Consider the following 18553-nt stretch of genomic DNA (forward strand, 5'->3'; position numbering starts at 1 on the left):
ATTGGTAAGTGATACCAACACCATCCAACCCGCACTACTGAGAGGGAAGCTGGAGAGAGCCGGAGTAGGCAAACAGCTGACTGCATGGACCATCAACTACCTTACCAACAGACCACAGTATGTGAGGCTCCATGACTGTGTGTCCGAAGTGGTAATCTGCAGCATGGAGGCACCACAGGGCACGGTTCTCTCACCTTTCCTGTTCAGCCTTTACACATCAGACTTCTGTTATAATTCAGACGATTGCCATATACAGAAGTTCTCAGATGATACAGCCATCATTGGATGCGTATCAGACGAGAATGATCAGGAATACAGGGGGGTCATCAGTGACTTTGTTGGCTGGTGTGAGACCAACGTACTCCAAATCAACGCCGGCAAGACAAAGGAGATGATCATAGACTTCAGGAGGAAGTCCCCCCTACAACACCGGTGAACATCCAAGGGAAAGACATTGAGATAGTGGACTCTTATAAGTACCTGGGTGTTCACCTCAACAATAAACTGGACTGGACTACAAATACAGACGTCCTGTATAAGAAGGGCCAGAGTCGACTCCACCTGCTGAGGAGACTGAGGTCCTTCGGATCTGCAGGACTCTGTTAAGTACATTCTATGACACTGTGGTAGCATCTGCCCTTTTCTATGCAGTGGCCTGCTGGGGGAGTGGATGCACGGACAGGGACAGGAGCAGGATTGACAAACTGGTGCGGAGGTCTAGCTCCATGCTGGGATGCCCCCTGGAGTCTGTGGAGGTGGTTGGTGAGGGGAGTATGTTAGTAAAACTGACATCCATCATGAACAACCCACATCACCCACTGCATGAGTCTGTGAGTGGGCTGAGCAGCTCCTTTAGTCAGAGACTGAAACACCCTCGCTGCAGGAAGGAGCGCTTTCACAGATCATTCATCCCAACAGCAGTTAGACTCTAACTCCTCAATCACGATGTCATAAGTCACTGGACACTGTGAACATCCACGGTCACCACTTCATGCATAATGGACCTTCTATGTGCATGGACATGTGCAGGTATATATGTATGTATATGTATACATATGTATATTTAGTGTGTACATGTGTGTGTGTACATGTCTATAAACAGGAATAGTAGTGGTACAATAGCTATATCAAGCTATATAGTTTTTGTCTTCCATATTTCCAACTATATCCATAATCACATACTGTGTATGCTACCATTGTATATAGTGTATTATCTTACTTTTTTTCATTGATTGTACTTATTTGTATTTTTGTATTTCCTTCTGATATCTGTACCTGAGCTGAGGTGACGCAAAAGTTTCCCCGTTGTGGGATCAATAAAGTCTTATCTTATCTTATCTTATCTTATCTTAATGGAATCGGAATTGCTCAATTCTTATCAATTTCCATCCCCAGGGGTGAGAAATATGAACACACTTTTTGCCTCTGAATTTTTTTGATCATCAACAAACACCACACCAAATTCCTCATGTGGCACGGTGGTTAGCACTGTTGTTGCACGGCAAGAAAGTCCTGAGTTCAATTCCACCATCAGGCCGGGGTCTTTCTGTCTGGGATAGGTTAATTGAAAATTGTCCATAGGTGTGAATGTGAGTATGAATGGTTGTCTATCCCTGTGTGTTAGCCCTTTGACAGACTGGCGACCTGCCCAGGGTGTACCCCGCCTCTCACAGCTGGGATAGGCTCCAGCACCCCCTGCGACCCTGAAAAGGATAAGTGGAACCGAATGAATGGATGGATGGATCAACAGACATGTCTGCGTGTGTCTGAACCATCGTGTGATGGTTTATGATGTATGTCAGTGAGGGTATCTGCCATAAAATGTTTGCTGAATCAAACATGTGGATCATCAAGAAAGAGATAAAAGTGAAAATTGCCCATATCCAGTTCATCTTTGCAATAGACCGGTTCCTTTCTAGTGCTTTTCTACTCTACTGAGCGCTCAAAGCGCTATTATCTCACTCTTATTGCCAGTTCTTGTCCTTATCTTCAACGTTCATTTCATTTCATTCATTTATTTGTTCATTTTCAGGCACAACAATACCTATATTGAATATAAAATGCACAAAACAAAAAACAAAAATTGCCTGAAAAAGGAGTGGGACGAAGAAAACGTATTAAATCCCACCCCTATACTCACTCATCAACAAAAAAAACAATAAACTTCCCGCAGCTACGCCCATCATTGCATACAGACCCATCAACAGCCCCGGGCACATACAAGCATCTAAACGGCAGCTCGCAAACAACAATTAGAGCCTTCATAACTGAATACAGAATATATAAATTATAAATTGCATTACCACAGGTAACAGGCAGTAATAATTACAAGTAACAAACACACATACATATACATACATACATACATATATATCTACACACACATGCACGTATATATACATACATACGCACACTCTTCTTTATTTATTATTATTTTTTTTTTCTCTCTTGGAATCCATACCAGCAATGGTAAGAGAACAGACATTACAGAGCACACTAAAAACCATCATTGAGTATACTGTGACCAGACCAACTCTTTGTAGAGAAATTTAAATCTATGAATATTTTTGCATTGTTTCAATTGTAAACTCAGACTGTTCCAGATTTTCACACCACATACAGACACACAAAAACCTTTACGGGTTGTTCGAGTTCTGGGTAATTTGAATTCTCCAAAGCCTCTCACATTATAAACCTTTTTCTCGAATTTCAAATCTAGTTTGTAAATTTGCCGGTAAAAGTTTAGTAAAAGCTTTATACAAAATTATGGATGTATTGTAATTAACCAGATCCTGGAATTTAAGTAACTTTGCCTGAAGAAAGAATTTGTGAGTATGATCTAGATAACCAGCCTTGTGAATAATACGCAGTGCTCGTTTCTGTACTGTGACTAATGGATTAGTTGTATTTTTATATGTATTTCCCCACACTTCCACACAATATGTAAGATATGGAAGAACCAGGGTACAGTACAGAGTACGAAGTGCATCTTTATCAAGGAATTGTTTCACTTTGTTCCAAACTTCGAGGCTTCTGGAAATTTTGGTTTTTGTCACGACGTACAAGGTGGACTCACGCGCAGGACTCCGGGGATGATGTACACAAGAGAATTTATTACAGAACAATGTCCAAGGAGTGTATATACACAGATACGGGGCAGTGCTATTTACAAGGGTGCGGGGCAGTGCTATGTACAAAAGGTGAGGGGGGCAGGGGTCCGGGGAAAATCCAGGGGAACCCACAGTCACACAAAGTAAAAACTGGTAAGTGGTCAGTTATATCACAGACAAGCAGGCCACTATTAATTTGGAAATCCATGGCATTAGTAAAAATGTTGTCAATAATAGTGGCGCTATGTAATGTTATTCTGCTTGGCTTCGTTATTGTTGGATATAGTGATAAGCTGTACATCGTGTCAGTAAAGTCATCAATGGCTTTTAACCTTGTTGGATTTAGCAAATCAATATTAAAATCACCACAGATAAATAGTAATTTTTGGTTCACCGAAGCAAACGTTTTTTCTATCCATTCATTAAAAGTGTCAATACTTGAACTGGGTGTCCGATATATGCAACTTATTATAACTTTTTTTTTTCATCGTCTTTCTTTAATCCAAAAAAAAGTTATATACAAACATTTACAAAACTGAAAAAACGATAATAAAAAATAGGAACGTATCTATTTCAGACACAGGATCTATTCTCCAACACGTTTCATCAATAAATAAATAAATGCATTCTGAAAAATATTTTTTTTGCACAGGTTAGATCCACAAAGTCAGCCTGTAATGTGAGCCACACCACCAGTTGACAGTCTCCCTCTCTCTCGCACACACACAAAAACGAGAAAAATAAAAAACAAAAAAACGGAGACTTCAATAATGCACGTTGACCTCCACAGAAATAAAGCCCAAAGGCATGCATTTAAAAAAGGCGATATTTTAAACATTCGTCAGCACGAAAACACACCAGAATTGGGGTGTATGGAGCTAACATACATGGCTGTGAGTCCCTTTCTGTCACAGACAAGGATGCGGTGGACTCAAAAGCAGACTCAATTGCTCGAACTATGTATAATTTATTAGAAGGAACAAAAACGTGAACAGAACTGGGTTTAACAGAAACCATTCGCAGAAACTAAGGGAAATCCGTGGGCGGGGAAACAGGTGTAGAGCACAGGGAGAACTCGAACGGGAACTTTTTGGAGACCCTGGTTATTAAGCGGGGAAAAGGCTGCCATGGGAGCATTCCAGAGAGGATCGAGAGTGTGGAGAGTCCGGTCCAGATTCCAAGGAGGTGGAGAGTATGGACTGAAGGGCAGGCTGAGGAGAAGTTGTGTATGTGGTCCTTGGGTTCCGAGCAGACGGAAAAACAGGATGGAGACGGAACCAGCACTACTGGTGAGTGCGACGGGTGATGAATCTGAAGAATGCAGGAGACAGAAAACACATTAAACCATGATCCAGGTATACAGAGTCTGAGCACAGAGGAGGCCAAGTTTACCACAGATGGTAGCAGGACGAACTGGCGAGGAGTGGCAGGCAGTGCTGGCTTAAAAACCCTCTAGGTGGAGCCCCGGAGATTGAAAACAGGTGATGAGCTGGCCAACTCCACCCCAAAGGACGGATGACAGGAACCTGGACCATGCCCGACCAGACACTCCAACAGCATATGACACTTTCGGGCCTCTGCACAAAACTTCTGATGTCATTAGGCGATCCCATGTATCCAGCATTGGACTCCAGATTGTCCCGTTTCAGAATGTGAGTAGTAGATTCAGCAGTCACCATTTTGGGCATGATTTCTGGACATGGAAATGGACCAAGCGTGGCTCTCGTGAGCCACATAACTGCAGCTTGACATTTTGGAGTCCACCTCGTCACTCTGCAGCACCTAACAGAGGAAGTCGATGTATATGGCTGCAAGTTTTAGGGTCTGTATTTTGCTGAGTTTGTCCGAAGGTAAAGTGGGGATAATTTTCCGCAGAGCCGCGAAAGCCTCGTTCAGAGACTGGGTCCTCTGTCGCTCCGGGACGTTGGCCATGACCCGCTGCAATTGGAGCTCCTCGAAAGACTGGGGGCTGCAGCTGCTGGACTTCTTCCCTCTTTTCCCAGGGGTCGGGCTATCTGAGTCCTCCCCATTTTTCCTGCTCGGTCTCCTCTTCCTCCCACATTTCTTCGGCTGTCTGTCCAACTCCCCCTCGCTTTTGCTCAGGCTGTCCACAGGAGAGACTGGGGAGCTGCCCGATTCTTCCCCCAGATTTTCCTCAGACATCTCCACCTGGGTCGATGGCGGCCAGAAAGTGTCCCCCCAAAATTATTTCCCTCTCATGGAGTCAAAGAGTTAGTTCACCTGTGGCTCTACCAGGCTTTGAAGGCACCAACGAATCCATAAATGGGTTACGGGAAAGACAAGTCTTTATGCTGCTCTGTTGTATGTTAATTGCCCCTTGGGGATAAATAAAGTCTTTCTGATTCTGATTCTGAAAGAGCTTTATACAACTTGGCTCATTCACCCATTGATACAAGCACTGTTTTGTATTCTTACGTGGTTTCTTTCTTCTTCTTCTTTGCCTGTCCCGTTTGGCTTTTTTGCCATCAGAATTATTGTCTAAAGGCAAAGAAAGGTGCCCAACGGATTTACCAAATGGACCATCCCAGCCTTGCCGTATTGGTCTATTTGAGTCACCTTTTATTGTTTATTTTATTTTCACTTACAGGACAGACTTGACTGGGGAAAAGAAAGGGGAGAAAGAAAGAGGAAAACAGCGGAAAAGAGGGATGGGGAAAAAGGGCAAAAAAACCCCCAAAATAAGCAGACAAAAAATGCATATATCAATCACCTGGATCACCTGTTGAGAAAGAAAAAAGAGAAAACAAGCAGAAGAAAAAAAAAGGGCAACATAATAAACAACATCACGATGATATATGGGAATATAACAGTAAATACTAAATATTAAACATTATTTTGCAGCACGTAAGATCGACAGCGCACAGTGTGCTTTGAGGTAGGAGCCAAAAAGGGTGTAGTGTGTGAGCACCCGTGTGTACACCTGTAAGCATGGACACGCTTGTATTTAAAAGGTTCCTTCATGTAATGATCTGCTAGAGGGTGTGGGGGGGCCACAGCCCCGTCCTCCAGGGCATGAAGCAGGTATGGAGGAGATCAAAACTCCAGACATCCAGAGGCCCCCAGAACACAAGAGACCAAGGAAGACCAACAGAGGGGCAGCCGCGCCACTGTCCCAGAAAGAGCTGAGGAGAGTCCCAGATGAGGGCTCACTCAGCAGCCGCAGAGCAGAAGCCAGGGGGGGTTGCAGTGACGTGCCTGTGAGCTCCGCCAGCAGCCCGCTGTGCCTGAGTGACCAAGCCCCATGCCGAGAGGCCGGGGGCACCCCACCCCCAAGGTGGCCCAAGCGAGCCCCAGGCTCCAGGCCCCGACAAGCAGCCACCAAGGAGTGAGCCGGTGTGTACCTGGACGCCCACCCCCGGACACAAAGAACCACCAATGCACCGATGTCTGAGGGCATCAGCCACTGGCAGGGGGAGTGGTGGTGGGGGGAGATAGGCCTCCAAACCTTGGAGGGCCTGAGATGTCCCCAGAGAGGTGGCGTCTGATACCCAACCTGACATATAGACACAGACATACAGGCACACACAGACACAAACATCCATTCCCACCCTCATGCTCTCATATGCACTTACTCCACACTCAACCAACGTGGAGACAGACATAAAGAGACGCTGTACACACGATCACACTCCCCAAGCGTACTCTAAGAACTGGGTCTAGGTACCCTTGCCCCTGGAGGGGGAACTGCACCCAGACCCAGGTGGTGTTACCCTTTTCCCTGCGGTGGGGGGAGGCAGACCGCCCCGACTCCGCAGCAGCAGGGAGGCCCCACATTCCAGACCGCAGTCGGACGGCCAACTCCTCCTAGCCCCCCCGCTCCAGCAGGCCGCAGAGAATGGGGGTGAGAGAAGACTCCAAACCTCCCTCCACCCGCTCATTGTAGTGTTGATGCATGTGTGTTCTAAGGTGCATTTAAAACCCAGGAGGGCATGGAGCTACCTGCCAGAGAGCAGCAGGTAAGCGCATGGTCCCTCCTGCTAGCCCTCAATGTCTACGTGTATTTAAAATTGAGAGGTGGGCAACGACGCCAGGGGTGAGGTGTACACCCTGATGGTCTTTTGGAGTCCGTGTAGCGTGCCCACCCCCAAGATCCTATATGTATGTGTTATGAAAGTAATGAGAGTAATGTGAATGTCTAAGTTGTGAGATAAAATTGAGGCACAGGCAGCCAGAAGGGGACAGAGGGGGAATGCCTCCCCTGCACCCTGGTGACACACCTTTATCCCAAGGCCCTGCATGTGTGGGTGATTGTGGTGGAGCGGGAAGAGGGAGGCAGCTGGAGATGGGGAGGGAAGGAAGGGAGGGGCAAGTGACCCCTCGCTGAGGCCAGTTCCCTCGCTGACCCCAGTAGGCACCCCCATACTCTGCAACCTACCAGGGAAAGGGGGCCCAGGCCCATCCGGACTGGGGCCCAGTTCAGCAGCGCCGCCTGGCCCCACAGAGCCCTGGACAGCCCACCCGACCCCACCACAGAGAAAACTGCACCCACGCCGTGGTTTCGATTGATCTGATATTCAATGGCGTGTCCAGCGGGGTGGCCTGGGGGGGCACAGGCCAGCCCCCCAACCAGACTGGCCACCCCAGGTGCCACCCCAAAGGTAAAACAATAAAATTCAATCAAATGTACGATTATGTTTTCACGGTGAAGCTCAGATATCCGAGTGTAAGTGAATGCAGCATCGACTTCTGCGCTATGTGCATCACGTTAGCAAAGGTAGGAGAGCCAAGCACGAAAGACGACACTGCAGGAAACAATTTTTCGGTGAAAGAAAATGATGACAGAATAAATGTCCCGGTAAGTAATATTAAGTTTGTTGAGTTTAGTAAACTTCGGTGAAATTAGAATACCAAGGAGAAAATAACACTTAAAGAATTATTGCAGCCGTCGAATATTTCAGACAGTATGCTACTGAGGGGAGCTAACATAAGAGTTATGAGTTATAAGATATAATCTAAGTCGTAACATTGCTGTATGGAGCTGCAGATTTGGTTGCAGGTTAACATAGCTGGACTGGCCATCGGGCATACCGGGCATATGCCCGGTGACTTATTTTTTTTATTTTTTTTGTAATGGCATGAACAATGACAGGTGGTGGGCTGGCCAGATGTTGGCAGATGTGTAAAAATAACTCCGTTGTTTGGTGGTGGCTATGGCGGGGCTTCCACAGAGGCCAGCAGGTGGATGAGGGAAGGGGAGGCAGGAGGAGAGCCCCGAGGCAGCCGCCAGTCCGAGTGTCAGGTGAACTGAACTTCAGGTAAGAAGTTATGACCTGCAGTCTATCTGGGTCAGATATAAACTAAGTTTAGGTGCAGTTTATTTTCGTTGTGCTGACTTTTTACTGTCAGTTGCAATAACTCGTACTGCGTTCTAGCCAGCTTGATGGAGTATTTAGGTGGGTGATGTTACTGATAGTGAACTTTATTTTATTCATAAGGTTAGTTAGTAGAGTTGCCAACGGCTCCTTAAAAAAATGGAATGGTCCCTAATTCAGAGAAAATATTACACGTTTCGTATTGAGCTGAGAAGAGACGCAGTTTGTCCCGAACTTTAGCTAGAATGGAAAAAGACACAAAGCTGGAGTTATTCTGTCGTTACGCTGCACAGCTGCCTCTTCTTCTCTCATTCTCTCCCCCCTCCCTCTCCTGTTTCTACTTCAATCATGAAACTGATCAATGATCAGCTGATCGGCTTTTCTCTCTTGTTTGTTTATCGCCCACTTAGCGCCAGAAAGAGGAAACCAGCAGATGTCGCGCTAAACAACAGCAGCACGTTTAAGCTTGATCAGCTGTTGTTAGAATTTATTTAATATTAATTTCTAGTAAAAGCTGATGTTTGCTGGAGCCACAGCTGTAAAGCTGCTGGTCATGATATCGGTTTGTATATGTGGTGAGAGGGAAACATGAAGATGAAACCAGGAGATGTCCTTACTAAATCATCAGAGCTGAACAGGTGATGGAGAAACAGGTTTACCTTTTAGGTGACATGAATGAGTTGAAGTTATGAACTGTTTCTGAGAGACAAATAACACCAGGATCCTTTTCTAAGCAGATGACAGCTGGTAACTGTGCAGGGGTGGATCTAGCAAATTTTTGCCAGGGAGCCAGGTAGGGCATTAACAGGTAAAGGGGGCACAAAGAAATACTTTTCTTTCTTATTCTCATTTAAAATATCTAGCTTTTATTAAATAATTATCTAAATCTTTTTTTTTTGGAAAAAAAAAAAAGGAAAAAAAAAGGGAAAAAAAGAGAAAAAAAAAAGGGAAAAAAGAGAAAAAAAAGAAGGAAAAAAAAGGGGAAAAAAAGGGAAAAAAAGGGGGGAAAAGGGGAAAAAAAGAGAAAAACAAAAGGGAAAAAAAAGGGAAAAAAGAGAAAAAAAAGAAGGAAAAAAAATTATCTAAATCTTACAACCAAAGTTTTTATCTGACATAAAATGTATAGAAATCATACATATACCAACAAGACTGTACATCACTGTCACAACAGCATTTGTTTTCATTCAAAGTCTTTATGGCTTTAATACCTGGTGGGCCGGTCTGTAGTCAAAATGCCAGATTTTCTGTCCCAGTCCAGCCCTGCAGGTTAATACTGGCAGTGTCACCATGCCAGCTGACTGTATTTCATCATCAGCCAGTGTTGTTCTTTATCAATATTACCAATGTTTACCATAAGGCAGCATAGAAAGTATTTACTTGCTTTCAGGTTTTATTCAAATGTTAGTCTTTTCAGTTGTTTCTCCACTTTTTTCCTGTTTCAAAATCACCAGTTTGTGAGAAGATTATCTTCTTTTTTTTAACAGGCAGATAAAGTTTTACATTGGAACTGGCTAATTTGTCAATTGTTTGTTACAAATGTTCGTATTTTAATATTCAAAAATTTTTTGCCCAAAACATATGTGCACTATATGTCAGTAAAAATACTATGCAAATATTGCTGTCCTTGAATGCTGAGTAAACACTGACAAAGCACTGATTGTATCTCTTGTACTTTATCAACGCAGTATCTAAAAACTTTGCACCGTAGTGGTTAAAATCTCATTCTAATAAGAGTTAAAAGTGCATTCGGTTATTAGGTTTATAGGATTATTGAATTATGGTTAACGGTTGGTAGAATTGTTTTTAACATTATCTGCCAATTACATCTGCCACCCTTCTCCAAATCTGTGCCCCTACCTGGCCCCCCCAACAAAAATTTTCTAGACACGCCACTGCTGATGTTCACACACATTCATACATTTTAACTTGGGGTTAGTTTAGATATTTGACATCCAGACTGTAGATGATCTGCTCTACCTCCTGAGTTACGGCCGCCTCAGTGGTGATGGAGAGGTTGACAGATGAGGTCAGACAGGACTCTCTGTGGACTGTGATATTTGCAAATGACATTGTGATCTGTAGTGAGTGTAGGGAGCAGGTGGAGAAGAGAAATGAAAATCAGAAAGCAAGACAGAACACGTGTGTGGATTAGAGGGAGATAGATGCAAGGAACAGAGAGTGAACATGAGTCTGAATACCTTGTTTCAACCATCCAAAGCAACAACCAGTGCACAAGTGAGGTGAAGAAGAGAGTGCAGGCAGGACATCACTGTGATTTGTGACAGAAGTTTAAAAGATAGCCGATTACAATTCATGGTTTGTGATCTATTCTAGTTCATTATGAAAATCTTAACCAACTCTGCCCCCTGCCTTTTGTTAGTACCACTATCTACAAAGTTGTTTCATCATGCTAAGTGCATTTGGAAGTGACTGACTTTGAAGCCCAATACTGCACTGCCATGACTGTATTTGTAAGAAGTGCCAGTGGCACTGAGTGTCCTTAAACATAACCGTGGAATGTTCTACTACATATTCTATCAAAATGCATTTTCCAGTTGTTCACTGACCAGTCCAGAAAAATGACCACTAAAATGATCACAGTTGTTGTGATGTATTTCATTACAAAGGATTGATGTAATAGAGTAACACTGGTTCCTATCTACAGTTTTTCAGTTTTAGGCTAATGCAGCACCCCCTCATTGTAAACAATTTTCTCATTGTGCATTTGCACAGAGCCAATCAATAAGCATCTCCATAAAATCTTAGTGTGAGCCGAGTTGTTTTGTCAATATCAGATGGTTGGTGGGCCTTAGGCTTGGCATCATATTTTACCCTGAGAGAGAGAAGTGGGAGTGTATGGGGTTGACGGTGTGGGTGTTTGATGCCCTCCATCTTTCTCTGTCAGCGTGGCTTCTCCTCTGTATCTAATCCTGTCAATGCACCAGCTGCACACAGAATAGCATCTCCTAAGGCATAAAACACTTCTCTCAGATGCTCCCCCAAAACTCTCCTCTGTCACCCACCCATCGACTCACCCTGCTCTCTAGCAGGTACCTCAATGTCCAGGCTGTAGTCGGCAAATTTGACTTCACACTACTAGAAATATTGCAGTGACAGCTGTGTTTTTCCTATTCTCTTCAGGAATTCTGGCTTTATTTGGTCTGCTTCACCAAGCCAACACCAAATGACAAGCTGACAGTCAAACACGCTCATTGACAGTGAAAGTGACATTTGAGTGAAATTTCAACAGGCCCAGAGTCCAGCATACCTGTGTCTGCACAGGCTATCTGAAGCTGGGTTCATAGGAGTCTGTTGTTCCTTTATATGTCCTTCATATTTGGCTGTGTTGTAAGTTTATGCTCAAATGCACAGCATACAGAATTCTGCTACTATGTGTTAAATAGTCTCAGAGGCACCTTTGCATAGTCTGCAATATGGTCCTCTTAGCGGTTCTAGACCTATGACCTTTTCTTGTGCTACCAAAACCTGAGTCTCTGTGCTGTCCTATGATGACTTTTTCTAGCTACATGTAGGATTTTCTGATGTCAGCCATTTCCTCCATCTGTTGACGGTGCACCCATGCAGGGGCTTGGTTTGTTTCCTCCTCCTGTTCTTCATTTCTTGTCATTTATGTTGTCCCTGTTAGCCTGTGGGACGCACACCTCTGTTCTGTATATTCACTATTCTGTTTTCTGGCAACTCCAACTCGTTAGTCTAAATCATCATCCCTGTCTTTGCAACCATTCAGCTACACTTATTCAGTCCACATGACATCCCAAATGAAATGTCTTCACTGTAGATACTGGTGAGATGGATCAGTGAGCCAAAGTCCTGCTCTCTCCTGGGATACACTTTGATGCAAATAATAATAATAATGGATTGGATTTATATAGCGCTTTTCAAGGCACCCAAAGTGCTTTGCAATACCACTATTCATTCACTCTCACATTCATACACTGGTCTGTGTACATGAAGTGGTGGATGGTCACCCCACTCCTGAATCTATATCTGAAGTTAAGTAATGGCTGTTAGGGGTTTGAGGCCTGTGTAGAACAACAGTGGGGACAGTGCATGACCTTCATATATTTCTTCATATATTTCACACTTGATGGAGACTTGTTTGGTTGGCTTTGAGTTAGTGCATTATTGTACAGTGCCAAACACAGTAGTATTGATATGTGGGACATTGAGTCATAAGCTTTCGTGTAGTCAATCCAGGTAGTCCTCGGGTTGGTCTCACTAGTCTTTGACTTCTGGTGTTCTGCTCTATCAACCAGAACTTGGTACTTAGGCATTGTGGTTTTTTTTTTCCCCAATGTCTTCCCAAATGCCTACTCAGATGCAGGTTATCAACCAGTATTTTGATGGTGTTTTAGTTTGTGGGGATCCTTCTTTATCAGGATTGTTCTGCCCAGTGTTAGCCATTTCAGATGAGTGCTTGCAGTTTGCAGCCTCCTTATTTGTGCTGCCGCCAGGTGATCATAAAGGGCCGCTAGCTACTTCTTGTAGTCCCTCTTTTGTCCCTCTTTTGGGGGGAAACTCCCACTGGGTTTAAATCTGGGACTCTCCGCCTTAGAACTGAAGAAGCTTCTCAGATGAGAGGTGAAACGTCTTCAAGCAACTTAAAGACGTCCTTTTCTTTCCAAGCTCCTTAGACAACGATGACCTGGATGACAGAACCTTCACAGACACACATATATATAGCAGTATTTGGATGAGATAGGATTAACTACTTATACGGCTGTGTTATACATTAAAAATGTATAATTGTATAAAAAGGAAATATTTAAAATGCAATACTTTCAGACATCTGTAGTTAAATAATAATAGATCAATTCATAAAGATGTACAGTTGTTACTTATATGTTTGAAATAAAGATTGGTTGATTGTATTTACATTTATTTATTTGCTTCCTTTTATTTCTGGGTTTTTAATTAAAAGGTCTTAATTAACCTAAGCAACCTAAGACTGAATACTTCAATGACTGTATAATGTCAGAAGAAGCAACCTGAACAAATGGGCTCATCTAAGTCTATTGTGGAATTAAATGGCTGTTGATTAAAGAATAAGGGAAAGGAAAAAATGCCTGGTCATTGAATGGAATCCAGTTAAACACATTCAGAGAGAAACATCAATATTTGTCATGTAGGGACTACTACACGTATAATTCCAGCAAAAGGGGTTATATGAGGAGAATGAAGATCCTATAAATTCTTCAACACTGTACATCTAGACCAATATGGAAACAACTAGAGGCTCATTGGTCTTGTATCTGGAAGAAACAACTGCTATGACAACTGGAGACTGACAAGGTACAACATAACTGCTATAGCAACGGGAACCAGGATGTTAAGTCAGGAGGGCGAAATCATCGATCCCACCCTCGAGATTGGGTACCAAGCCCCAAGAACAACTGGTGCACTGACACCATTGAAAGTGACAGCAGCTGAACTGAAAGAGAGTATCATGGCTAGGGTGGAAACCTGGACCATCTGTGATCAATTGCCATATTATCTGAAGTACCCTTTGTGATATGTGAAGGCAGCTTTACGGATGATCACTACAGTGACCCTCATTGAAACGGAGCAGGTGATCTACACCAGTGATCCTTAAGATGCTTGACTACAAGATGAAAAGCCACTAGGACCAGAACAACTCTATAGAGAAAGTGACTGTATGCCAAGAACAAGATAGCATGGAGGGAAGTTAGTCAACTTTTAAAATTCCAAAAAGGTATGATGAAGAAAGGGGTGCCTAAGAACAGATTGTCCATAACTGCACTCTTAGAAACTGTCAAGCAAAGGCTCACAGCCTTGGCAAACTGCTTGAAGAGGTATACCAAGAAGATAGAAACCAGAAAAACAAACCATATGTTCCCCACTTAATCAACCAAGGTGTACTCTCAGTGGCAGTGGAACAATATGAGAACAGCTCCAATGTGAAGCGTTGGACAGTACCAGGCCCCGACTTGATTCACTCCTGCTAGCTAATAAAAGCTTAGTACACTCATTGAACTCACTCAAGACTGGTTACAGAGACCAACTAGAGAATGAAGCAATTGTTGACCACTTCCTCTACATGGATGACATAAAACTGAATGCCAGGAGTGAATGAGACATTGATTCACTGATCCACACCACTAGGATCTACAGCAATCAGAATGTCAACAGGACAGGAAAAATGTTGTTGTATTGTAACAAAGAGAGGAAAGTTAGAACTGAGGAGACAGCACTACCAGAAGGCCACATTGCAGACATAGAGGTAGCTATAAGTACTTTGGAATCCCACAGGCAAATGGGAACCATTAATGTGCCGCTAGGAAAGCACCAACCAGCAAATACCTGCAGAGAGTAAGACAAGTCCTGAGAAGGACTAGTGAATGTCAGAACTACTCTCCAGGATGAAACAAGAAAGATCCATTAGTACATCAGAAAGATGGGTTTAGGAAATACCTGCATAGAATGAGGAGGAAGAAGAAGAGAAACTAACATGAAAGGACAGGCCCTTGCATGCATATACCTCTAGCAGATAGAAGACGTGGCTGGTATCAAGAAATCCTACCAATGGCTGGACAAAGGTGGACTGACAGCACAGAGGCTCTAATCAGGGCAGCACACGACCAAGCTCTAAGTACAAGACTGATAGAGGCTGGGTTCTACCATACCAAGCAAGACCCCAGGTGCAGGCTGTGCAATGATGGCCATGAGAGAATTCGGCACATAACAGGAGGATGCAACATGCTAGCAGGCAGGGCATCCATGGAACGCCATAACCAAGTGGCCGGTATAGTACAACAGAATGTTTGTGCCTAGTATGGTCTGGAAGTCTCAAAGTCAAAATGGGATATGCCCACCAAGGTGATCGAGTATGACCAAACTAAGGACTTTTGGGACTTCCAGATGCAAATGAACAAAACTCATGATTGTTACCCAAACAGATATAGTAGCGGTGGACAAGCCTTTGCCACTCACTTCACCAATACCATGTCCAGAGCCTCCAGAGAGAGCTCACCAAGCCTCTATGAGGATTCTCTAGTCAGTTGGAAAAGAGTTTCTGTTTGAACCAAGCTCTAAGTACAAGACTGATAGAGGCTGGGCTCTATCATAATTTCAAGAGAAAATTAGCAGGGAAAGAATTACCAGAAGCAGTAGACTCTTTAATTTTGTGTGTACCTGTCGTGGTGGAAAGTCTGCGACCTAGGTGTTTGAGTTTTGGGGATTTTTGTCTCTTTTCAGGTATCATGTTCCATGTTTCATTTCCACGTGTTCTGTGTTCAGTATTTAGTATTTAGTTATAGTTTGCCCAGTCTAGTTTTATTAGTTAAACCTGTTTCGCCTCTTGTTTGTATTTTCGTTCAGCCTTTAAACTGCCGACCTCTCGCCTTCAAGTGTCTGCATTTAGCTCCTCATCATCTTTCTACACAGCAGACCCATGACAGTATCAATTCAATTCAATTTTATTTATATAGCGCCAAATCACAACAAAAGTCGCCTCAAGGCGCTTCACAGCTTCATAGGTATCAGGAGGAAACATCACAGTCAGGAATACAGCCAGCCCGAAATGATCCTGACTTTTGGTGGGACATCTATGGAAGTTGGAACATGCCTCTTAGAGCTATTAGATTGAATGGATCTGGTGCTTCCGGAGGGTTCAGCCCATTTACTTTCTTTTTGATCAGGATTCAGGATGGAAAGCACGAGAAAGGAAGCGGTCCAAACTGACAATGGCAGATGGCGGCCAACACCCAGCATTACTGTATTTTCACGACCATAAGGCGCACTTAAAAGTCTTAGATTTTCTTCAAAAAGTACGGCGCGCCCTATAGCGCATTGCGCCCTGTGTGTTGTAAGGAGGACGTAGTAGAGAACACCATGAGAACGCTAAAGGGTGAAGTGTGGGCGCAACCCTGAAAATGGCAACGAGACACGCTTATGAAGCACAGTTTAAACTGAAGGCCATCAGCTACGCGGAGGAACATGGAAATCGAGCAGCGGCGAGAGAATTTAAGATTAACGAATCGATGGTTCGCAAATGGAGGAAGCTGGAAAACAAGCTCCGGCAGGTCAAGAAAACGCAGCTGAGTTTCCGCGGACATAAGGCGAGGTGGCCCGAGTTGGAGGAAAGACTCGAGCGGTGGATCATCGAGCAAAGAACGAGCGGGAGAAGCGTTTCGACGGTCACCATTCGGCTAAAAGCAGTTTCACTTTCACTTTTTATGAAACGGTGCCATTTTTCCATCTGGACCAGGACTACGGTTGCGCAGCAACTTCCAGCGGATTATAAGGAAAAGCTGGCCATCTTCCGCTCCTACTGCAGCAAACACATCGGCGACAAAAACATCCAGCCCAGCCACATCACAAACATGGACGAGGTCCCGCTCACTTTTGACATCCCGGTGAGTCACACTGTGGAGAAGAAGGGGACCAGCACGCTAGCGATACGCACAACAGGGCACGAAAAGTCTTCTTTTACTGTTGTGCTTGACTGCCATGCTAATGGACAGAAGCTGCCGCCTATGGTGATTTTTAAGAGAAAGACTTTGCCTAAAGAGAAGTTTCCAGCAGGAATCATCATTAAAGCAAATGAAAAGGGCTGGATGGATGAGGAAATGATGAAAGAGTGGCTGAGGGAGGTGTATGTAAGGAGACCAGGTGGTTTTTTCCACGCATCACCATCGCTCTTAATCTGTGACTCTATGCGTGCCCATCTCACAGCCGATGTGAAAAAACTAATGAAACAAATGAACTGTGAGCTTGCTGTCATTCCGGGAGGCCTGACAAAGGAACTCCAACCGCTGGACATCGGTGTGAACCGCCCGTTCAAAGTAAGGCTGCGAGCGGCCTGGGAGCGATGGATGACCGATGGAGACCACAGTTTCACTAAGAGTGGAAGGCAGCGCCGGGCGAGTTACGCCACAATTTGCCAATGGATTGTAGATGCTTGGGCTAACATGTCTGCTGGCACTGTTGTTCGAGCTTTCACAAAAGCCGGCATCATTTCCGAGGAGCCGCACGGCACGGAAAGTGACTCTGACAGTGAACCTGGCATGTTTGATGGAGATTTAGCGCAGCTGTTCAATTCAGACACAGAGGATGAGGACTTCGATGGGTTTGATTGATGATAAAAATGTGAGTACCAAACTTTGTTTTGCTCCTGCTTTATTGTTAAATATGCACACTTGTATGCTTGTGTGTTGTTGATGATGACGATTACTGGTAATAAAAATGTGAGTAAGGTACCGAACTCAGGTTTTCTCCCGCTTTATTTTTAAATACGCATACGGTACTTGTATGTGCCCTATGGTCCAGTGCGCCTTATGTGTGTGTTAAATACAGTAAGGGCACACATAACTGAGACTGCGCCTTTTAGCACAGTGCGCCTTATGGTCGTGAAAATACGGTAGTTATTTCTCCCCTCCTTCAGAGTGTGCAGATAAAACTAATGACATGACAGGAAATATACTGGAGGAGACATTTTAATGCAGAAATGTGAAACACCACCTTTACACAAGTCACAATCAAATTTTTGTGCACTTAAATTCTGCAAAAAGGGAATGTTATGTGTAGTCAGTAGTGTGTATGCTGCTGGCTTCTGATAGTGAAAGCACAGAAAGTCATAACCGTGGCATCATATCTGCCTGCCCTCTGACATTGCTTCCCCTTCTCTTCCGATGCCTATTGTGTCTTCTTTGAGAGCCAGCTGTTTCTTAACTTTGGAGTTTACTATTAGCATCAATAGGCTGCTCCTCAGGGAACCATAGCTGCAGAGGGTGAAGTGATAGAGAGGAAAGAAAGGAGGATGTGTTGTTGGGGTTTTTGTGTGGAAAACAACAGTTTTCTTCCAACATTGTCACAGTATAATAAAAGCTAAATGCCTGCAAGTCAGTCTCAGGAAGAATACTTTCTCTCAGAAGGCATGTGTGCTGTGTGTCATCAGTGCATTTGCACTGTGTGTGTGTCCTGTCTGAGGGTGGATGCTCATACATTTGGCTGTTTCTCCAGGAGCACTTTAAAACTGTATTTTTCTCCCTTTGTTGTTCTCTTGTTTTGGCTCGTCTTTTCTTCCTTTTGTCATTTTTGCTCTTTGCTGTTGGCTTATCCCCCCACCTC

At 44.0% G+C, this 18553-nt stretch overlaps 1 pseudogene; it reads right to left on the reverse strand.

Annotated features, from left to right (window-relative positions):
* Positions 1 to 4775: 4775 nt before the first annotated feature.
* LOC146637979 (twist-related protein 2-like) lies at positions 4776 to 5273 on the reverse strand (annotated as a pseudogene).
* Positions 5274 to 18553: the final 13280 nt, after the last annotated feature.

The sequence above is a fragment of the Diplotaxodon limnothrissa genome, linkage group LG2 (assembly GCF_057381915.1).
Source record: "Diplotaxodon limnothrissa isolate DT_005_m linkage group LG2, D_limnothrissa_male_GT1.1, whole genome shotgun sequence".
Taxonomy (NCBI): Eukaryota; Metazoa; Chordata; class Actinopteri; order Cichliformes; family Cichlidae; genus Diplotaxodon; species Diplotaxodon limnothrissa.